This window comes from Equus asinus, chromosome 16 (assembly GCF_041296235.1).
Source record: "Equus asinus isolate D_3611 breed Donkey chromosome 16, EquAss-T2T_v2, whole genome shotgun sequence".
Lineage (NCBI taxonomy): Eukaryota > Metazoa > Chordata > Mammalia > Perissodactyla > Equidae > Equus > Equus asinus.
In genome coordinates this window covers 10,269,055-10,293,864 of record NC_091805.1, presented here as the reverse complement: position 1 = coordinate 10,293,864, position 24,810 = coordinate 10,269,055, and the positions used below count along the sequence as shown (strand labels likewise).

At 38.3% G+C, this 24,810-nt stretch overlaps 1 long non-coding RNA gene across 1 annotated transcript in view; it reads right to left on the bottom strand.

Moving 5' to 3' along the window:
* LOC123277691 (uncharacterized) overlaps positions 1-24,810 on the bottom strand; it is a 123,311-nt gene that overhangs the window by 7,637 nt on the left and 90,864 nt on the right. The gene's annotated exons all lie outside the window — the stretch shown is intronic.

Here is a 24,810-nt window from a genome sequence, read left to right as displayed (position 1 = left end):
TTCCTTCTTTTCTTTCTGTCTTTGGAGAGGACATACTTTTCTCCAATTCAGGGCTTTGGAAAACTGATCTTTCTCCCATGAAATAATTCTTCTACCAGCCTCCACAATTCAGGCCTTAGCAAAAATGTTTCCCCATCAGTGAGGCTTTATAGGGGTTTTACACAGTCCTCCCCCTAAGGGCTTTCTAATCAGAGCCTATTTTATTATCTTCACAATGTTATGCCTGACAGACAGTAGGTGCTCAATACATATTTGTTCAGTGAATGAACAGCCATAGTACTATCTTCTATTTCCTGAATGCTGCTTTTTTTTTAAACATATAAAAGAACATATGTGATGTATATGTAGGTTAGAACACACAACAATAAAATGTCCCCTGTGAACCTGCCCCCTTGGGCCCTGCTTCCAAATGAACATTGCCAGAGACCAATCTGGGGACATTTTTGAAAATGTAGATCTTTGAGTTCCATCCCTGACCATGTAGATCAGAATTTCCAGAGCTGTGCCCAGGGAGGTTTTGTGGGTTTTTTTCTGAGCTTATATATATTTTTCTTGAGGCTATGATACTTCAGAACCTTGTGAAATTTCAGTTGTACATTATTGTTTGTCAGTCATGTTGTAGATGCACCACTTCACCCTTGGGGCCAACCCCCTTCCCCCTGGTGACCACTAATCTGTTCTCTTTGTCCATGTGTTTGTTTGTTTTCCACATATGAGTGGAGTCACACAGAGATTGTCTTTCTCTTTCTGGAGTATTTCACTTAACATAATACCCTCAAGTTCCATCCATGTTGTTGTGAATGGGACGATTTTATCCTTTTTTATGGCAGAGTAGTTTCCGTTGTGTGTATATACCATATCTTCTTTAGCCAGTCATCAGTCAATGGTCACTAGGTTGCTTCCACGTCTTGCCTACTGTGGATAATGCTGCAATGAACATAGGGGTTCATGGGTCTCTTTGAATTGGTGATTTCAATTCTTTGGATAGCTACCCAGTAGTGGGATGGCTGGATCATATGGCATTTCTATTTTTAATTTTTTGACAAATCTCCATACTGTTTTCCATGGTGGCTTCACTCGTTTGCATTCCCACCAGCAGGGTATGAGGGTTCCTTTTTCTCCACAACCTCTCCCACATTTGTTACTTTTTGTTTTGGTTTTTTAGCCATTCTAATGGATATAAGGTGGTATCTTAGTGTAGTTTTGATTTGTATTTCCCTGATGATCAGTGATGATGAACATCTTTTCATGTGCATATTGGCTGTCCGTATATCTTCTTTGGAGAAATGTCTGTTCACATCCCCTGCCCATTTTTTGATTGGGTTGTTTGACTTTTTGTTGTTGAGCTGTGTGAGTTCTTTATATATTATGGAGATTAACCCTTTGTCGGATGTATGATTTGCAAATATTTTTTCCCTGCTGGTGGGTTATGTTTTTGTTTCAATCTTGTTTTCCCTTGCCTTGCAGAAGCTCTTTAGTCTGATGAAGTCCCATTTGTTTATTCTTTCTATTGTTTCCCTTGTCTGAGAAGACATGGTATACCAAAAGATCCTTTGAAGACTGATGTCAAAGAGTGTACTGCCTATATTTTCTTCCAGAAGCCTTATGGTTTCAGGTCTTACCTGTAAGTCTTTGATCCATTTTGAGTTTATTTTTGTGAATGGCATAAAAGAATGGCATATTTTCATTCTTTTACATGTGGTGGTCCAGTTTTACCAACACCATTTGTTGAAGACACTTTCTTTTCTCCATTTTATATTCTCAGCTCCTTTGTCAAAGATTAGCTGTCCATAGATGTGTGGTTTTACTTCTGGTCTTTCAGTTCTGTTCCATTGATCAGTGTGCCTCTTTTTGTACCAGTACCCTGCTGTTTTGGTTACTATATCTTTGTAGTATGTTTTGAAGTCAGGGATTGTGATGCCTCCAGCTTTGTTCTTTTTTCTTAGAATTGCTTTAGCAATTCGAGGTCTTTTATTACCCCATATGAATTGTAGAATTATTTGTTGTATTTCTGTGAAGAATGTCATTGGGCTTCTGATTGGGATTGCATTGAATCTGTGGGTTGCTTTAGGTAGTATGGACATTTTAACTATGGTTATCCTTCCAATCCATGTGCATGGAATGTCTTTCCATCTCTTTATATCATCATCAGTTTCCTTCAGGAAAGTCTTGTAGTTTTCATTGTATAGGTCTTTCACTTCCTTGGTTAAATTTATTCTAAGATATTATATTCTTTTTGTTGTGATTGTGAATGGGATTGTGTTCTTGAGTTCTCTTTGTTATTTCATTATTAGAGTATAGAAATGCTACTGATTTATGTAAGTTAATTTTTTACCCTGCAACTTTGCTGTAATTGTTGATTACTTCTAGCAGCTTTCTGATGGATTTTTTAGGGTTTTCTATGTATAAGGTCATGTCATCTGCAAACAGCAAGAATTTCATTTCTTTATTGCCTATTTGGATTCCTTTTATTTCTTTTTCTTCCCTAATTTCTTTGGCCAAAACGTTCAGTACTTTGTTGAATAAGAGTGGTGAGAGTGGGCATCCTTGTCTTGTTCCTGTTCTCAGAGGGATGGCTTTCAGTTCCTTTCAGTTTTTCCCCATTTAGTATGATGTTGGCTGTGGGTTTGTCATATATGGCCTTCATTATGTTGAGGTATTTGCCTTCTATACACATTTTGTTGAGAGTTTTTATCATAAATGCATGTTGGATCTTGTCAAATGCTTTCTCTCCATCTATTGAGATGATCATGTGGTTTTTGTTCCTTATTTTGTTAATGTAGTGTATCAAACTGATTGACTTGCAGATGTTGAACCATTTCTGTGTCCCTGGTATCAATCCCACTTGATCATGATGTATGATCTTTTTAATGTATTGCTGTATTTGCTTTGCCAATATTTTGTTGAGGATTTTCATTTATGTTCATCAGTGATATTGGCCTGTTATTTTCCTTCTTCATGTGGTCCTTGTCTGGTTTGGGATCAGGGTGATGTTTGCCTTGTAGAATGAGTTAGGAAGTGCTCCATCTTCGTAAATTTTCTGGAATAGTTTGAGAAGGATAGGTATTAAATCTTTGAATCTTTGGTAGAATTCTCCAGAGAAGCTGTCTGGTCCTGGACTTCTATTTTTAGGGAGATTTTTGATTACTGTTTTAGTCTCTTTACTTGTGATCAGTCTATTCAGAGTCTCTATTTCTTCCTGATTCAGTTTTGAGATGTTGTAAGAGTCTACAAATTTATTCATTTCTTCTAGGTTGTCCAATTTGTTGGTATATAGTTTTTCATAGTATTCTCTTATAATCTTTTGTATTTCTGTGGTGTCTGTTGTGATTTCTCCTCTTTTGTTTCTGATTTTATTTATTTGAGTCTTCTCTCTTTTTTTCTTAGTGAGCCTGGCTAAGAGCATGTCAATTTTGTTTATTTTCTCAAAGAAGCAGCTCTTTGTTTCATTGATCCTTTCTACTGTCTCTTTTGTTTCTATTTCATTTATTTCTGCTCTAATTTTTATTATTTCCCTCTTTCTACTGACTTTGGGCTTTGTTTGTTCTTCTTTTTCTAATTTGGTTAGGTGTAGTTGAGATTGCTTATTTCAGATTTTTCTTGCTTATTGTGGTGTGCCTGTATTGCAATGAATTTCCCTCTTAGAACCATTTTTGCTGCATCCCAAATGAGTTTGTATGGTGTGTTTTCATTTTCATTTGTCTCCAGATAATATCTGATTTCTCCTTTGATTTCTTCAATGATCCATTGGTTATTCAGTAGCATGTTGTTTAATTTCCACATCTTTGCACCTTTGGCAGCTTTATTCTTGTAATTGATTTCTAGTTTCATAGTATTATGGTCAGAAAAGATGCTTGATTTTATTTCAATCCTCTTAAATTTGTTGAAGCTTGCTTTGTTTCCCAAAATATAGTCTATACTTGAGAATGTTCCATGCACACTTGAGAAGAATGTGTAACCTGCTGGTTTTGGATGGAGTCTTCTATATATATATCTACTAAGTCCATCTGGTCTAGTTTTTGATTTAAATCTACAGTTTCCTTGTTGACTTTCTGTCTGGATGATCTATCCATTGGTGTTAGTGGAGTGTTGAGGTCCTTCTATTATTATCATAGTGTTGTTGATATCTCCTTTTAGTTTGTTAATAGTTGCTTTAGGTTGGGTACATATATATTTATAAGTGTTATGTCTTCTTGGTGGAGTGTCCCTTTTATTATTATAAACTGCCCCTCTTTGCCTTTCTTTACCTGTTTTGCCTTGAAGTCTACTTTGTTTGATATAAGTATGGTGACAGCTCCTTTCCTATGTACACTATTAGCTTAAAGTATCATCTTCCATCCCTTCACTCTGAGTCTGTGTTTTTCTTTGGGACTGAGATGTGTTTCCTGGAGGCAGCATATTGTTGGGTCTTGTTCTTTAATCCATCTTGCCACTCTGTGTCTTTTAATTGGAGAATACAATCAATTTACATTTAGAGTGATTATTGAAAGGTGGGGGACTTTTCTATGTTGGTTTTCTTCTTATTTGTAATTTGTGTCTCTGTTCTAATTATTTGTTTAGTTGTTACTGTGTAGTTTGTATAAAACATCTCATAGATTAGATAGTCCATTTTCTAATAGCCTCTTATTTCCTTAGACTAAGCTGGTTCCATCCCTTTACTTTTCCCCTTCTAGGTAATTGTCACATCTTTTTCTCTTCTTGTGTTGTGGTTAAAATTGCAAGATTATATTTATTCTTGGTGTTTCCCTTCCCTTCATCTTGAATGCTATACTTAAGCATTTGCTAACCTGTGCTCATGGAGAGCTGAAATTTTCTGACTTTGTCTTTGTACTTATCTCCTTTGCTTAGGGTTTTGTAACCCCTTTCCTTTTTTTTTTTTTTTTTCAGTCATGAGGGCCTTCCTGAGTGTTTCTTGTAGAGGGAGTCTTGTGGCAATGAACTCCCTTAACTTTTGTTTATCTGGGAAAATTTTTATTTCTCCATCATATTTGAAGGATATTTTCACTGGGTAGAGTATTCTTAGCTGCAAGTTTTTGTCTTTCAGAGTTTTGAATATATCATTCCACTCTCTCCTAGCCTATAAGGTGTCTGCTGAGAAATATGCTGACAGCCTGATAGGGGTTCCTTTGTAGGTTATTTTCTTCTGCCTTGCTGCCCTTAATATTTTTTTGTCATTGACTTTTGCAAGCTTCACTACTATATGCCTTGGAGCTGGTCCTTTTATATTGATAACGTTTGGAGATCTATTAGCTTCTGTCACATGGATTTCTAGCTCTCTCCCAAGGTTTGGGAAGTTCTCAGCTATTATTTCTTTCAACAAGCCTTCTGCTCCATTCTCCTTCTCTTCTCCCTCTTGGGTACCTATACCCCTAATGTTGCATTTCCTATTGAGTTGGATATTTCTTGGAGAATTTCTTCATTTCTTTTTAGTCTTAATTTTCTCTCTTCCTCTATCTGAAGCATTTCTATATTCCTATCCCCCAGACTGCAAATTTTGTCCTCTATATTAACAGCCCTACTGTTCAGGGAGTCCAGATTTTTCTTAATCTTCTCCATTGTGTTTTTCATCTCCAACATTTCTGATTGGTTCTTCTTTATAGTATCAAGCTCTTCTGTGATCTAACTCCTGAACTTGTTGAGTTGTCTATCTGTATTCTCTTTTAACTCACTGAGTATTTTAATGATAGCTATTTTGAATTCTTTGTCATTTAGGTTATAGATTTCTGTGTCTTCGGGATTGTTTTCTGGGTGCTTGTCATTTTCCTTCTGTTCTGGAGATTTAATATATTTTTTCATACTGCTTGATGGCCTAGATTTGTGCCTTCACATAGAGATAGAGTTTGGTTACTGCTTCCACTTGTGGCCACTGCAGGGGAGGTTGCAGCAGCTGTGTAATCTGTGCTGACTAGGATCCCTGTCGGCTCCTCCTGACTGAGCCTGGGCACCTCTCTAGGATTGCAGAGGCCCTGTGGTGTCTCCCATTAACTGTGGGAACAATCATGAAGGCTTTGGGTTGCTGATGCCTGCTCCCACAGTCCCACCTAGACATGCTCCCTCCTTAGGGACTGCAGCAATGTTATGGCCTTTCATGGCAGCAAGGAGCTGGTTTGCCCAGACTTGTAGCTCTGCCACCATCTGCTCCCACTGGGTCTCACTTGCCCACTGTGGGCCACAGCAGAGCTATGGGCATCTAATGCAGCCAGTGGTTAGCTCGTCCAGCCATGCCACTTCTGCTCTTTGGTGGCTCATCCTTTGTGCTTGGTGAGCAGGGCCGAGCAAAGACTCTCCCTGTGGCCACTGTGGGACTGTTGATTTTTCCACTAGCCCAAGGAGCAGACACACTGAGACTCCAAATTTTCACCACCAACTTACACGGCTCTGCTGGATCTCACTTGCCCCCTTGGAGCTGCAGCAGAGCTGTTTGGGTTTAATGCAGCCACTGGGTAGCTCACCCGGCCATGCCACCCCTGCCCCAAGGTCACCCAGCCTTTGTGCTTGGTGGGCGGGGCCTCTCCACTCTGGCCAACCAGAGACTCTCCCTGTAGCCACTGTGGGACTGTGGATTTTCCTACGTCTACAGGGCAATCACAGGGGCCTTATGGATGTAGTCACCTGTTTCCACAGTCATGCTGATGCACACACCCACCCTTGGGACTGTGGTGGTGCTAACAGCATGTCAGCCGGGAGTCGATTGCAGGTACTAGGCTGTCTGGGGGCTGGAAAGTTTTCACTTATCTCCACCTCCTCCCCAGGGGTAGTCCATCCACCTTCTGAAGCATAGCAGTACAGGTCTCTCAGGCATCCTGAGGTGCTGTGCGAGTATCATCCATTGACCAATGAATGCCCATTTAATTGTAGTTTGAAGGGGGAGAGACAAGGAAAATTTCTCACTCTGCCATGTTGCTGATGTCTGAATGCTTATTTCTTTACTCAGTTTTTGTCTGCCTTTCTTTTTAGACTCCAATGGAATACAAGCCACATAAGAGCAAGATCTGCTTCAATTTTTCACTCATAACTCTAGCACCTAGAACAGCTCCTGGTGCATAGATGGTTAGTGATGCATATCTGTTGAATAAATGAGCAAAACATGGGAGAACGCTAGTCCATTTCACAATTTTGCTAAATTTAAACTGATACCGGTCAGCTTAAAATAATCATGTGATTTTCTCCAAGATGATGTTTTTCTAGTGCATGACTCACCCAGGACAGGGAAATTGACAAGTGAGAGAGACAGAGAGAGGGAAGCCTGTGAGTTCATGGTATTTGCAATGGACTGATTATAATGGCTGGAATTTAGGAGGTCAAGAGAGAAAGGGCTGGTAGAAAGTGAGAGGCAGATGTGATTAATGTATTGGCAAGGTCAGTATAAACAAAGAATTGTGTTGTTAATGATAATTAAATAGGTGAGCTAAAGGAATAGAAAAATGTGCTTGATTGGAGAGGAAAATATTTGAAATAGAGAGCTCAGAAGTGGCACAGTTTCTGCTAATGATAAGGTCTGAGCATAGCTTGCATCACAGGAAGTGAACGTCTGAAATGAAGTGAAAGAAATGCTCATTGGAGGTAAAGAAGAAAGGAATCAAGGGTACAAGAACTTGGGTATTTCACTTATCTAAATATTGAAGTCATGAGAATGGAGACAGGAGTAAAGGTGCAGAGAGACTATAACTTACCAGTTAAGTTCTTCAGTTAATGAAAAGAATGAATAAGAGGTCTGGATAAGAGGGCAAAGAGGAGGGGTGGTAGGTACCTGAGGTGAATGGCATGAGCTTCAAAAGAATAAGAATTTTGCTGCCATTATTATTTTGATTTTTATGTCTGTGTACTTCTTAAAGGGGGTGAAATGCTTTGGAAGTTGCAATTGTGAGCAAAAAGGACAAATTACTTGTCTCATTGACTTGAAATATAGGAGATAGAAATTAGAAGAGAAAAGTAAAACAAAAGAAAGCCTCCACAGAAGGGACAGCAACAGAAATAGCAAGGAGCCAGATGAAGAGAATATTCATAGAACATTGAAGAAGAGATGGTTACGGTTGCAGTGGTACAAAACTCCATGAGTATTCTGGTTTGAATGAGGACTATCACCACACATTCTTGGGTGGAGATAAACTAATTTGCTTTATTTATGAAAGTATTAAAGATAAAACAGAAACTCAGTGCCCTTCAGTATTCGTAGTGCCCTCAAATCGAGGAATTCCAAGTCATCAACATGGAATCATTGGCATTGCTGAGTTAAAGTTCTTGCTTTGTTCTTGTTTGCTGCTTATCTAAACCCCCTCAAAGCAGAGAATATTAATGTCAGGCACACAGCTGGGCCTCAGTAAGCATTTGTTCAATGATTAAATAGCACTTACCATTATCTGCTATTTTTTAATTACTTATTCCTTTACTTTTGAATATCACTGGAGAGGGAAAAATGCACATTTCCCATCCAGTCCCAAAATATTGTTTTTCAGCTATTTTCATACGCCAATAACTTCTTATCATGTAACAGTTGCTGTTTCTGCTTTGTGATATCTATGCCTAATTTTGCAAAAATTGCTATCCATCATCAATTCTAGGAGCCCCATGGCATCTTGTGACATTTGGAGATCAATTGCTACTAGAATCAATTATAAAAAGCTTTGTTTTAATGGACGTAGAAATGATATTGGTGTTTTCTATTTTTAGAATTAACTCAGAATATCCAGATCATTCTTTTTAGTTACAATGCATAGAAAAGTCTAGATCTAGTTTTACAAAACTGTCTAAATGACTATCTTTTCAAAGAACATTTTTTTAAGGTTTTGAAAATCTGCAAATTGAGAACTATGAACTTTTCTTTTGTTGAGCACAAATGGGAAAAATTCTACTCAGTTCCTTTATAAAGCTCTCTCATAGAAAAGTCTTCTTTGTCATTGAAATAAGCTCTAAAAATGACAGTCTACATCATTATTTGACACTTTTCAGTATGTCTTTGAGAAAACCGGCCTGGTGGAGTTTTGGGTTCATAGAATAATTCCCTGAATTATATTTGTTGCACAAGGGTAAATTACAACCAAAGTATAATCATTCATAGGCCTTGTTATGATAGAAAATCCTAGTCTCTGTTAAGAATTAAATGCTATTTTTTTATATTTAGAGTATTCGCATTTACTAAATGCAAACCTTTTGTTGTTATGACTTAGAAGCAATACGGTATAGTGAAAAACAGAATTGGTGAGGTCTGAATATTGGGTACATCAGTTCATTCTTTTTATCAAATATTTTTTAACTTCCAGGCACTACCCAAAATGTGTAGTGACACAATGTAGAAAAATGGAGACGTGGTTCCTGCCACAAGGGATTTACAGTTTATTAAAGGATATAAGCAAATAGCAAAAAAAGCAGAAAGCAATTGTGATGTGATAAATTATATGGGTACATGTTAGGGTTGCCAGGCATAACACAAGCTTCCCAGGTAAATTTTAATTTTAGATAAGCAGTGAATAATGTTTTAGGATAAGTATGTCCCAAATATCACATGGGAGATATATACTAAGCAGGCTAAATCAGGCAGTCTTAGCACATGTGGAAAATGGATCCAAGCTAAACTTCGTGTATACGGAAGACTTCAGCAAGGATATGCCGTCTAGGTGCAGAAGGAGTTGGTCAAGTGATGAATGAGAATTGTAGGTAGAGGGAACAGCATGTGCAAAGACCACTAGGTAAAGAGTAGAGTGCATTTGGAGGACTATAGTAAGTTCAGTAGGAGTGCAGGGCACCAGGCAAGACTTGGCAAGTTAAGCTGGGGCTCTGTCATGCAGGGACAAATAACTATGGTAAGGACATTTTAATGTATCCATATTTAACTTGTTTTTCTGATTTGTTTTCTTGAAATGTTACCTGATTTACCGTACATAGTGTAAGTTTAATTTGGGGGGATCAGAGAAACTTTTGGAGTCAATATGTACAGTATAGGTGAGATATGATGATTGTATAAACAGGAGCAGAGGCCGTAACGTAAGAGTAGAGGAAGCAGTAAAGAGAGAGTGGATCAAATTCAGGATCCATTTAAGAGTTATCCGTAGGGTTTTATAATTTATCGTTTGAGGGGAATAAGGTAGAGGGAAAAGTTAGGGATAACACCTAGATTTCTAATTTATCATATAGGAATATTAAGGTTGAATTCTCTAAGCCAGAGAGTATAGTATGAAAAATATGCTGGGGACAGTGACATTGTGATGTTTGTAGGGTGTGAGGAGCATCTGCAACAATAAAGAGGAGATTTCTGGTAGGCGGTTGATTATATGTCAGTGAAGCCCAGCTGAGAGATCTGGGCTTCAGCAACAGACTGGGATATTTTTAGTTTGTAGAGAAATGATCCTCCAAGTGTGGTTCCAGATGACGCGCATCACAATCACCATGGGTTCATGTTAAAATTACTGGGCCTCAACCAGAGCTACCAAACCTAACTTTAACACAAGCATACAGATGATTCCTTCACACAGCGACATTTGAAAATCTCCAATAGAGATGATGGATGAAGAGGAGTACCTGGATAATACTACTCAAAGACAGAATCTTATAAGAAGAGCACGTAGTTCAGGATGATCTGGAACACTACCAAAAGACATGGGGTCCCTAGGGACACTCAGAAGGAGCTACCAGAGAATCACAAAAACATGAAGATGGTGACATGGGACTCAAAGTCATAGCATTCCAGATATACATGTTCCAAATTAACCCTTATAAAATACACAGTACTGAAAGTTTGCTTTTTCCTTAGGTTGTATGCTACATGCTTCAGAGACTGTGGTTTAACCTCTAAATCCCCAGCACCTCGCACATAAGACGCATTCAAAATTTTTTTGTTTAATGAATGCATGAAAATGTCCAAGCCTTGGTAATGACAAACTGTGCTACTTGCTATAAATAATATTATTCCAGATGGAATCTCTTCTGAGGGAGGAGATACATTATAAAAATAACTGCAAAATTTTCTATTAAATACCTGAGGTAAATCCTGTTTTCTAACTTTAAATTTTGTTCATATGTAAATATTGTCCTAGAAAAGATGTTATTTTCTATATACATATCTGGACTGACATTCTCACAGCATTTGAACTGGCAAAAATTGTCATGAATTTTCAGTAAAATGGAACTATCTCTTTAGCTATTATTCAATACAATAAGAAATCATTTAATAAGATGCTAATATGACTCTTTTACAGTGATTTATCTCCACTCTTTGATTTCCTCCATGTTATAAATCTCCACATTGGAGATAAGTATAGCAGCTTTTCAGCTACTCTACATACAGTAGATGAGGTGGCATACATAACCCAAGGCTCTATATTTTAAAACACTCTTAACAGGCTTCAGTTTTTAAAGAATAAAAAGAAAAAAAGAATTGGAAGAAAAGGCATAAAATGGCTCTATATATTCTATCTCTGTCAGTATATTAATGTGCCTAGCTTTGCAGCATCCTCTATTTCAATTTTGATTTAGTCACTCAGTGCTCTTTAATTCACCACTTCCATTTTAAAATTCCCATGCCCCTTTCCAATGCCTGCTGAAAATTTAATTTGTATTTATCTCCATTATTTAGCACATAAAATTGTAGCAAAAAAAGGTGAAGTAAATACAAGAAGGTTATAAAATTATTGCAATAAATATTCTAGAGATCACAAGAAAAGACCTCCTGTGCTGGGAAGGAATATTCATGTAAATGAAACTTCCCTATATATTAGTATTTCAGTCAAAAGAAATGACTTCTTTTCTCCCTCAGGTGGAAAGTGTGAATCTGCATTTAAATGGAAAGATGAATCCTAATTCAGATTTCAGCTACTGGAATCAACAAAAAGAAATCAGGTGTTGAAAAACTGTCTTTAAACTTATATTGAATTATACATATGTGAAGCTGTAGATCTAATCAAATGCATCAGATTAATTCTCTCAATGAAATTTCTAGCCCATCTCTAATTTAGTCACCAAATACCTGGTCCCAAGAATAAAGTAGTTTAAAATTTTCATTTAGTGGTTCATTCTAATTTCTTTTTTAAATATTTATTTTGGATTCCAGGATACAAAGAAAAACAACGTATCTTTAAAACAGCCTTATATGTGGATCTGGATTTTGTGTATTATTTTTTCATAACACTGTTCACTGAAAACTCATCTTCTGGACACCTGTAAAATAATAATGAAAAGCTACTTGTGAAGGGATTTGTATAATAAAGTGCCATTTCTGTTTATACTATCGATATGCCTACCTCAGACTCAAACCAGCAGTCAGTGAATTTATAAATTACCCCCAACTCATAAAACTTTCATGAGTAGGAGAACTCCATGAGAGCTACGACATGGTCTCTTTTATTTACTGATGAGGATTTTAGGCTGGTTACTTTTAAAACTGCAGATGAGAATCAGGCTCCGTGGACTGGAATTTGCTTGCTCTTCGAGAGATAGTTGCATTTGTGAAGGAAGGGGGGATGACGTTGTAGGGACCTGAAATTGGCCACCCCAGGATATGTCTCTTTGGCATCGGGTTTGTTTGGGGCTGATTGCTTTAGATAAACTGAGACAGGAAAGGAGGCTCTGGGGAATGGAACTTGCCCTTGTTGGGACATATTTACATTTGTAAGGTAAATCTCTGTCTGTAAAAGGTGCCTCCCTCTCTGTACCAGAAAGAAGAGAGATGACCTTGTCTCTAGAAACTCTTAATGGAGAAGGCAAGAACTTAAGTTGGTTGCTGTCTGGCAATCTCATGTAACTGATTTAGGGTGGTGGCTTCTGACCTTTACTTAATCCGATTTGATTCTTATCTAAAAGTCATGGGATCACCCAATAACCAGACCCCACCTGCACTGATACCATATTAACTTTTTTTCATGTTCTTTCCTTTGTCTTGTAAAGAGATGACTCACATACTCATGCCTTATAAAATTAGCCCTAACCCTCAACTCAGGGCAGCAGCAGCGGCTCTGCCTGCCCATGGGCCCTGTCCCCGTGCCAGTGGGAGCAGCAGAAGTGGCAGCAGCAGAGGCTCTGCCTGCCCATGGGCCCTGTCCCCATGCTATTCTATTCTCTAAATAAAAGAGCACTGCCGCCAGATCTTAAGAGTCTAAGAAATCTTTCTTTTGACTCCTCGGCTCACCGACTCTGCACCATTTACCACCTCATTTCTTGACCCAATAGGAGAATTCAGCATTTTAGAAGCATTCTATAAAAGTGAGTTTTGGATAAATGAATTCACTAAGTAATAGCTAGCTCAAAATTTTCCCAGAATTCAAAATGTTGAAATTAACATTGACTCTAGTAACTCACAATGTATTAGAAATCAAAAATAGAAGAGACCTTGGGAAAAATAGTTGGTTGACTAAGTGTCTGCCTCTCACATAAGAATCAGAAGTGTCTTTATAACAGGGGCTACATTTTGTTAAACTCCATATTCTCTGCTTCTAGTGCAAAATGTTGAGCACATATATAATGCTCTGTCCTTCCTGATTGAATCACAGTGGGCATTACTGACTGCCTCTTCTGAGCTCCCACTTTTACAACAATACTACATAATTATGCTTTTACAATCTTCCTGTATGCCGTTCCCTCTACCTGGAATGCCCGCCTCTCTGCTCTTCACTTGGTTGTCTAATCATCCCATGACACTTCTATGTCCTTTGGCAGAGACAGTAGTCAAATGCTGTTCTTTTTCATAGTGTAGACTTGTTGCTAGAATGGGGTTACCCACCCAGCACCTCATTTCGCAGCCCCATCTGGATCTATGTGAGGCACTGTGACTTGTCCACAATGGAATAGGAGTGGAGTGATATGTCACTTCTTGGACAAAGTGGTTAAAAGTGAAGTATTCTCTCCCCTCACACTCACTCTTTTCTCCCTGTCTGTGGGCTGAATTCAGAGGCTCTGAGTTCTTAGCAAAATGCAGGGCCACAAGAAGAAAAGGTGATCATTTGGATGTGAGCCACCCACCAATCAGAAAATATCATTTAGATTTTATGTGTTCAAGAAATGCATTGATTGTGTAAAGTCATTATATGTTTTGTTGTTGTTGCTACAGCAGATAATGTTGCCTTAACTAATGCATGTGCCATTTTAGGGAAGTCTTTCCAGTCCCTCTATCAAAGGAGATTTAAATATATGAATCAAGCAGCCTCCTGACCAGAGTGTTAATCTACAAAGGCTCTGTGCATCACTGGAATGATATGGACTGGAAGGAAACCTCCTCTCAGGAAGAGGACTTACATGAGGGGGAGGGAACTTTTCTTAAGCTGCTTTGGGTAGGGTGGTGGGTGGGAGTCTTTAGCTAGCATCTTAAAGTGGCCTGTAAAAATGGCGAGTCTGATTAATTGTCTGTTTTTCTGTTTTGATGGGAATGCAAATTTGGAGTCAGAACTGAATTGCCCTGGGAAATGCAGAGAACAAATGCGGTGCCAAGCAGTCCCTCCCAAACTGCTCCTGTGTGGCACTCAGTTTCAAAGCAGATTATATATTGAATAAATATTTTATTATCATCTCTTTGAAGGTATGCCAAATTTTTGGCTTAGCAAATTATTCATTTGTCTAAGTTTAGTCTTAGTTCTGATGTACTGTTTGTTATATCCGTCATAATACCATTACATATGCACACAAGTGCCTTTTCTAATGTTGACGAAAATAATCCATAACCAATCTATAAATGAAAATTTGGGGGAGTTTATTCTGAGCTGAAATGTGAGGACCATGGCCCGGGGCCTTTCTTCCCAAAAGAAAGGGCACCAAAGAAGTGAGGTATACAGAATGGTTATATACCCCCAAACAGGATATTTCACATATGATTGAAATGTCCCTCCCACAATAGTCACAAGATTGCCCTGTCAGCACAGCCCTTGATGGACACAGCAGGTAGTGGGTCTGCTATCTTGGAGGGTGTATCAGGAGGCAAGTCTATCGTCTGGAGCTGGGGGTCACAGGTGAGCGCAGCAATCAGTTCCTAGCCTAAGGAAAGATGCTTAATCCTTAAGGAAATGCTAATGTTGGGAGGGGGAGGGAAGTTGCACCTTTATCTCAAGGGCCTTTGTTCTTGCCATAGGGAATATCTAAAGCAGATATACAATGCATGCTCAACGGCCATGGTCAGGCCCTTTTGGAAAGACAAGGTCAGGCCGAATTAGGTTTACACCAAATGGCTTCCTCATATACTCCAATATATCCTATTACTTGCCATTTTTATTTGTCACTAACTATGTAAGAAACTAATTTAGAAGCAACATACAGGTATACCTCAAAGATACTGTGGGTTTGGTTCCAGACCAACCACAATAAAGTGAGTATCACAATAAATTGAGTCACACGAATTTTTTGGTTTCCCAGTGCATATAAAAGTTATGTTTACACAACACTATAATATATTAAGTGTGCAATAGCATTATGTCTAAAAAAATGTACATACTTTAATTTAAAAATACTTTATGCTGAAAAATGCTAACCATCATCTGAGCCTTCACAGAGTTGTAATCTTTTTGCTGCTGGAGAGTCTTGCCTTGATGTTGATGGCCGCTGATTACTCAGGTTGGCGATCACTAAGGGCTAGGGTGGCTGTGGCAATTTCTTAAAATAAGACAATGATGAAGTTGGCCATCTCGATTGACGATTAACTGTTCTTTTCATAAACAATTTCTCTGTAGCTTGCAGTGCTGTTTGATAGCATTTGACCCACAGTAGAAATTCTCTCAAAATCAGAGTCAATCCTCTCAAACCCTGCACTGCTTTATCAACTAAGTTTATGTCATATTCTAAATCCTTTGTTGTAGTTTCAACAATCTTCACAGCATCTTCACCAGGAGTAGATTTCATCTCAAGAAGCCACTTTCTTTGCTCATCCATAAGAAGCAACTCCTCATCCATTACTGTCTTATCATGAGATGGCAGCAGTTCAGTCACATCTGCAGGCTGCACTTCCAATTGTAGTTCTCTTGCTATTTCTACTGCATCTGCAGTTATTTCCTCCACTGGTCTTGAAGGCCTCAAGGTCATCTGTGAGGGTGGGAATCAACTCCTCCAAACTCCTGCTAATGTAGACATTTTGAAGTCTTCCCATGAATCATGAATATTCTTAACGGCATCTAGAAAGGTGAACCTTTTCCAGAAGGTTTTTCAATTTACTTTGCCCAGATCCATCAGAGAAATCACTATCTATGGCAGCTACAGCTTTATGAAACGTGTTTCTTAAATAATAGTGTTTGAAAGTCAAATTTACACCTTGACCCACAGGCTGCAGAATGGATGATGTGTTCGCAGGCATGAAAACAAGAGTAATTTCATTGTACATCTCCATCAGAGCCCTTGGGTGACCTGGTGCATTGTCAGTGAGCAGGGATATTTTGAAAGGAATCTTTTTCCTGAGCTGCAGTTCTCAACAGTGGGCTTAAAATATTTAGTAAACCATGTTGTAAACAGACGTGCTGTCATCCAGGCTTTGTTTTCCATGTATAGAGCACAGGCAGAGTAGATTTAACATAATTCTTAAGGGCCCTAGGATTTTTGGAATGGTAAATGAGCACTGGCTTCAACTTAAAGTCACTAGCTGCATGCATTAGCCTCTACCAAGAGAGTCAGCCCGACCTTTGAAGCTTTGAAGCCAGGGATTGACTTCTCCTCTCCAGCTATGAAAGTCTTAGATGGCATCTTCTTTCAGTAGAAGGCTGTTTCTTTTACACTGAAAATTTGTTGTGGTTTGTAGCCCCCTTCATTGGTGATCTTAGCCAGATCTTCTGGGTAACTTGCTGCAGCTGCTACATCAGCACTTGCTGCTTCCCCCTGTACTTTTATGTTATGGAGACGGCTTCTTCCCTTAAATCTCACGAACCAACCTCTGCTAGCTTCCAACTTTTCTTCTGTAGCTTCCTCATCTCTCTTGGCCTTCACAGAATTGAAGAGAGTTAGGGGCTTGCTCTGGATTAGGCTCGGCTTAAGGGAATGTTGTGGCTGGTTTGATCTTCTATGCAGACCACTAAACCTTTTTCCATATCAGCAATAAAGCTGTTTTGCTTTCTTCTCACTTGTGTGTTCATTGGAGTAGCACCTTTCATTTCCCTCAGGAACTTTTCCTTAGCTTATCTTGGCCTTTAACATGCCTTCCTCACTAAGTTTAATAATTTCTAGTTTTTCATTTAAAATGAGAGACGTGTGACTCTTCCTTTCACTTGAACACTTAGAGGTCATTGCAGATTATTAACTGGCCTAATTTCAATATCGCCGTGTCCCAGGGGATAGAGAGGCCCAAGAAGGAGAGGGCCAGGAAGAGCCTGGAGCAGTCAGAACACACATAACAATTACCCGTTAAGTTTGCCATCTTATGTGGGCACAGTTTGTGACATCCCAAAGCAGTTACAATAGTAGCATCCAGATCACTGACCACAGATCACCATAACAAATATGACAATGATGAAAAAGTTTGACATACTGTAAGCGTTATCAAAATATGACCCAGAGACATGCAGTGAGCAAATGCTGTAGGAAAAATGGCGCTGATAGACTTGCTCAATGCAGGGTTGCCACAAACATTCAATCTGTAAAAAATGCAGTATCTGTAAAGTACAATAAAGTGAAACACGGTAAAACAAGGTATGCCTGTATAGCACATATTGTGGAACACAATGCATTCTGAAATATGTGTTCATTGATTAACAAAACAGTGGGATCACTTCTTCTGCTATCATAAAGGTATATACACTCCCGTGATACAAATTGGAATCAGAGTTAATAGGCAGAGTGTTATTTACCTAAAGCAGTAGACTGCAGTGGGAAGCAAAATCACATAGGGCTTAGGCATGTGGTCTTTCGAACAATAGACAGACCTTTTTCTTTGCCCTGTTTCCAGCCCTTGTTACATATGACCTTGAAGAAATTGCATACTTCCTCAGTTTCTTCACTTTAAAATGAGAATAATGGTACTTGCCTCATTGTGTTTAATGAGATTCAAATGAGATAATTTAAGTGTTTGGCATACTGAATCCTACTTTATAAACTATAAGTACATGTTAGCCATAATGAGCATTATTTCCTGAAGACAATTTATGTACTTCCACCTAACTCTAAGTTCAATAAATATTTAAAACCCATAGTCTTTTCCCCTAAAGAGTAACTATGTACATTCACATGAAAATAATATAAACTTATAAAATGGGTTTGTCTTGACCCTCACAACATGTAAACTCAATTTCATAGACTTTCACGATGTCTTCAAGTTTCTCTCCTGGAGAAAATGAGAAATGAAGATAACACATCTGTTATAGTGACCTGTGCTAAAGTAGAGGGGCTACAAACTTGATTGTTAGCTCCACTTTTGCCATCAGGCTGCTAACCATATTTAGGCAAGTTATTTCACCTTTCTGAACCAGTTCACTCCTCTAAAAACAGCAATCAGAGAAATAACTCCCCTCAAAATTTGGCTTAAAGGAAAAACTAATATAAATGATTTTAAAGTGTTTTTCGAATATAAAATGTCACATAACGTTCAGCTATCAAGGACAGACTTACGTTTTATGGGTGCACATTTCCAATTCTAATCACTGTCTGCTAGAGTGATTATCAGGAAAAGTAAGTTGATTGATTAATTGATTGATTGATTGATCACTTCATTACATTAATCCAGAAGTGGGAAAAATATGATCTTGTATCTCACCTGAAAGACATCTGCATCAAATCTTCCTCCACTTTACACTGTAAAAGTGTGCTTATGTTAAAGTGCCTCATTTACAGGAAAAAATAGCTCCCTGCCAAAAAAGAGCAATGTAACATAATTACTCTTGGCTTAGAAGCCTACTATTAGTTTATTCAATGACTTTCCCAAATGGTGCGGGGAGAATTTGACATGAAACATTTTTGTTAGAAAAAGCATCTTTCAGCTGATGTATAACATAGACAGAAGAAAAATAGGAACAATGGAAATAAGCCTACATTTAACAGTGACAAACTACTTGCCACATAAATCCTTTAGGTTTCAAGTCCCTGGTTCTATTTTTGGGTTGTAAGTGAGTGGTACACAATATCACAATACTTCCTGAGATCAAATCAGTGAATTTCTTCCACTAGATCACATAGACAGGTACCTAGCTTCTCAGATCTACCCAAATAGGGCAGGAAAATGGTACCCCATTCAGGGAGCAGCAGGTGGGACATGGAAGGATCAGGACCTGGAAATAACCCAACATCTAGAGTCCTGCATTTTCAGGGTGAAATAAGAGCAAGATATCTGAAGAATATGGTGACAGTTCTCAAAGAAGCAAAAGCCATGAATGTGTCAACATGAGGTTCCTACAGAATCCTGGTAAGCAAGAATCTATTAACATAGAAGTTTATGGTTCAAGTCTGTGCAAGTTCAACAGCCCTTTATGGAGGCAGTATAAACTAGTTAAAATTTTAGATTTGGGGGTCACATAGCCATTGGTTTAAATCCTGTTTTATCACTTGCCAATAATGACTTTGGGCAACTGAGTTCGCCTCACCAAGTCTCATTTTCTTTATCTGTAAAAGAAGATAATAATAGCATCCAATTCTTGAGTTATGAAAATTAAATGATAAGATAATGAAATTTTCTCATGAGGATGGTACATGTCAATGCTCAATGCATCACTTTTATTGATATAATTGTTGGTGGCAGGGCAAACAGGCACAGGCACAGCCTGGAAGTTGTCCATGTGGGTAAATTAACGATGAAGTTTAATGGGACATCAAAGGGGTCCGGCAATAGGGCCTTAAGGCCTGGCAAGTGCAAAAGAGAACCATTTCCCTTATCCAAGCAGGGACTCCAGTTTGATGGAATGCCGCGGAAGGCCAGTTATTAGAGATGCCGCCATGTTTACGGGATGAACAATTGCAAAACTGATTTATGAACATAAGGTTCCAGTGATTTAAGGGGTGCCAAATCTTTGTTTCCTTTTCTTCATTTTATGGATGAAGAAATAATATGGTACGGAAATGTAACTGTCTTGTCCAAAATTATACAGTAAGAATTGGCTCCAGGATTTCAAACTAGTCTGAGGAACATATTCATAACTACTGTGCTATACTGCTCATTATGATTAAAGGTGAAACTAAGGGATCCCAGTATGGAAATGCAAGGATAACAAACATAAGGCGAATAGCATAAGTCTAGCATGGGAACAAATGTGGCTGCCCAGTATCTCTGCTTGGAGTGGAGCATACCCTGAAGAGTTTTAGTCATCTGGAAACACAAAAAAATATGGTGATGTATATTAAACAAGAAAATAGTAACAAAAACAAACTCCATATTATTACTACATCTGCAGCAGCTGTTGTTATTGCTAATAATAATAAATAACAATAACGAGACTGGTACATTAATAAAAGTATATTGCCAAAATAGTATGGGGACATGTTAGTCCTAATTACCTCCATTGTCCATTCTGGTAGCCACATTTAAAAGAGAAAACTTACAAATTGGATGATGACCAAAAGTTGGTTACCATAGTAGTTAAAAGCATGTCACAAATATTACTCAGAGAAGACTTAACGTGAGCATAATTTTTGCAGGATTGACATAATGAAGCCCAAGATTTTAACCTATACTGCTTTACTTCAGGGGAAATCTAAGACTAACAAGTAAAAGCTAAGGAAACAAAACATTGGAATTAACCTAAATGAGAATGTTCTTTTAACAAAGGCTTCAGAAAATTAGAAATAATAATTTAAAAACCTGCTAGTAGCGTGTATACTTTGATTCCAGTTACGTAAGTTGGCGGTATAAGGCCACCTGGCACGCCGACAGAGTCTTTAGGGGTTAGGGAGGGTGATATAGAGGAGATTCAAGCAGGTCTCACTTTATGACCTCTTCCTAATTTTGAATTACCACTCTTTAATTTAACTGACCAACCTTATTTATCTACCTTAATCTTTAATACTACAGAAGCACAAAATAGCTCAATTTTTGTGTCATCAAATTGAAATGGAATTGATTAGAAAATATATATAACAAATCAGTAATATAGTGTGAATTCTTTTGCTTGCACTGAGAGAAATATTTGAAAGCTTCTACAAGCAGCTTCACCACAGCTCAGAGATGCACAACGCCCTCACTCAGACCGCTGTCTTCAGTTTGCTTTCAGGAAATCCTGTCCTCTGGATTATTTTTTACCTCACTATCTGCTCCAATTTTTATCATTTGCTGGAATCATTTCCTGAATTCTATATTTTGGGACACCCCAAAACTCAGTCCCATTTTTATATCTATTTACACTTATCCCCAACTACCTCTTCTGTCTCCATCTGTCCACCGATGGCTCCCAGCATATCTCCAGCTCCTCCCTCTCCCTTCAGCCTATTTGACAGGGACATATAAATGTCGCAGATTCATTTCAAACACAGCACTTCCAAAACCGATCTCTACATTTTTCCCCAAACACCTCCATCCTCTCCCAGTTTCCCCCATTCTGAAATGGCTCCACTATTCACTCAGTTTATTTGTCCCCAAACTCAGGGATCATCCTTTATTCTTCTCTATAATCACTACCTTGAATCCATTGGCCAGTTGGATTGACTTTAGCTTCAAGTCATACCCTGACAACAAGCACATTCAACAACTCTGTCATCATCCTGGTCAAGTCACTGTCCTCTCTCACATTGGTTACTGTGGCAGACTTCCAACTCTTGCTTTCATTCATAACCCCTGTTGCCGATTTTACACACAGCAACCAGAATAATCTATTAAAAAATAATAGATTATTATTAAATAATTTGGTGTTACATGAACTTTGGTGAATATATGAACTCATACTAGGTACTACACAAGGAAATTTGGTGTTACATGAGCTCATACTGAGTACTACATAAAGGGCTTATGTTGATGAAAAATCAGGGTAGATAAAGCATTGACTTCACCTAATAAATAATAGATTATTATTAAAAAATAAGTCAGATTATGTCAGTCTCCGGCTCAAAAACTCCCGTGACTTCTCATAGTCTCTCAGGACTGAGGAGGAAATGCAAACCCTTTATCACACTCTACAAGACCTCATGTAATCTATTACTGCTTATCTCCCTGATCTCTCTCAGGACACTCTCCATCCACTCTGGCCTTTATCCTGTTCTCTCTGCTTGCAACACTTTTTATTCTCTTAGGTCTTCGAAAGGCCCACTCCTTTCCTTCACTCAGATTCTTTGCTCAAAGTCACCACTTCAGAGAAGCCATCCTGTTGATTCTTTAAAATAACACCACTACCAAACCCCACTCCGTGGCCCTATATCACCTTACCCTTCTTTATTTGCCTCATAGCACTTATTATTCCCCAAAATATATTTAGTTGTAAATGGCTTGTTTTCTATCTCTTCCACTGGAACACTAGAATAGAAATTCCATTAGAACAGCGAGGATTCTCTTTTTGTTGGTTTTAAACACTATTCTATGTCTAAGGTTAGAACAGTGTTTGACATATGATAAGAACAAATAAAGGAATTAAAAAGTAATAAGAAATTTGGTGTTACACGAACTCATACTGGGTACTACATAAGGAGCTTATGTTAATGAAAAATCAGGGTAGAGAAAGCATTGACTTCACCTATAATACAGTCCCATAGCATACATGGAAGAATTGCATTGGTGTGAGATTTTGAAAATATACCCTTCTGACAATCAGAGAAGATGAAGACTACCACTCTTTCTGACAAGCAGGTAATGATATTTCCAGCAGAATATGAACAAGACTCAGAACATCTCACAAGCCCAAATCTACGGGGTCATTCCCTACCCCTCTCTAGAGGCACCCAGGGCTCCTCTGAGATGCTTTCTCTCTTGCTGCAGCTGAGTTTGTTTGAGTACAGATGTGTTCCTGGTAGTCTCTGGCTGTTGGGCTTGAATAGAAGTGGAAATTCCACCAAAATTCAGCTAAGACACTTGTCACTGCAGACTAGGGCATCCCACCCAATAACAGTATGTACATCTGACACTTGCTTAGTGTCAGAATTCTGTTCAGATTATATTTTTTACCTTGTAAAACTTCACTTTTAACATTTCTCTATCTGCTTGTACAGTTTCTTGAGGTTTGTTTGTGTATAAAAAGAAGTCAATAGAGGGGCTGGCCCCGTGGCTGAGTGGTTAAGTTCGCGTGCTCCGCTGCAGGTGGCCCAGTGTTTCGTTGGTTCGAGTCCTGGGCGCGGACATGGCGCTGCTCGTCAGGCCACGCTGAGGCAGCATCCCACATGCCGCAACTAGAAGCACCCACAACGAACAATATACAACTATGTACTGGGGGGCTTTGGGGAGAAAAAGGAAAAAAATAAAATCTTTAAAAAAAAAAAAAAAGAAGAAGTCAATAGTGAGAGAAGAGACATATGGCTGAGAAGTTTCACCCTAGAGCCAGCCCTAGTTTTAGTACATCTCATTACATTAGTGTGTTTAGACAAACTTAGCCCTGTGTCATCTTTTCAAAACCTTATAAGAACTTTCCTCAATCTTGTCTTTATGTCCATTAGAACTACTATGAGTTTGTTTTGCTGATTCATGCATACCTCTCACTAAATAGGATAACTTCACTTTGGTGAAATACAATTTCAAATTACAGTGAACCCTTTTTGAAACTTTTAAAAATGAATAGAAATGCTCATTTCAGAGAAGCCTTAGAACAAAAAGAAATAAAGTCTTGACTATTCAGTTGCCCACATTCCTGAAATAATATGAGGAGACTATCAGATATGATCTGAACTGCAATATTGGTTCCCAAATACTCCTAGAAAGGGACACGAAAAGAGCCAAATTCACTTCTACTTTTCTTATTTGTGTCCTACTTTTCCTTTATCTCCTCTTTCTCCAACCACAAATTTAACTCAACCCCATGCATTGCTTAATCTTTCTTCCTCTCTTTCTCCTGAAACATCCATTAAAAATTTAAGCTGCCCATCAAGAAGATTCCTGGTATATGAACTTCAAACCCTAGTCATGTGCATCTCTCTGTGACATTCTTTAGGACTTCTCACATCCCAGGACAGAAGGGAAAAAAAGTTTTCTCGAAGTATTCAGTCTTGTCCTAGGCACATACACATGAGGACTCCCTGAACTCTATCAATTAGTACATCTTTTGGTGGGGCCAGGAGATGCAAAACTTGTTTGGAAAAGCTAATCACAGTATCCTGAGAAGGACCTGAAGTTAATGAAATCAGCTCCTGAAATGGAATATCTGAGGGTACATAAGTTAGGAAAATCTGTTTCAGGAACTGTTTCTCAGGGCTTGTTAAAGTAAATTGGACCTCAATTCAATCTTACAAACAGCAAAGTAGTAACTCCATAGGAGAATTCAGATATAAAGTAATTAGTGCCTTTAGATAACATTCAGCGTTAGACCTGGACACTGACACTTTCACTACCTCTCCCTCATTTTTACAGATAGCCTAAAACAAGAAATTACCGTTCTGATATCTAAAGAAAAGATTGGATGGCAGATCACTCCATTATACAAATGTCAGCCTTTGGCAGAGTACATTGAAGAGTATTTAGATAGGAAAAAAAAAAGCCTTCAATCTAAAATTTTTATGGATTTAAAAATAAGTAGATGAATAGAGAACTGCAACGCACTTAAGAAACAATAAATATCCCCTGTTTTACAAGATCTATGCTGGTTTCGTAAACAAAAGGACCATTGGATAATGAATTTTCCCATCTTAATAAAAAACAGAAACTAACTAGAGGTCCTGAGGGTTAGGAAGGGGCTCCAAGGGAGACTGTAGCACCCAATTTCCAATGATTTTGTTAAACCATCCAAAAAACCCATCCCTTACAATAGAAGGACAGAAGCAAAACTTTCTAAAGGGCGTGGGCGTTATTCTGTCAACTATAAATCCTAG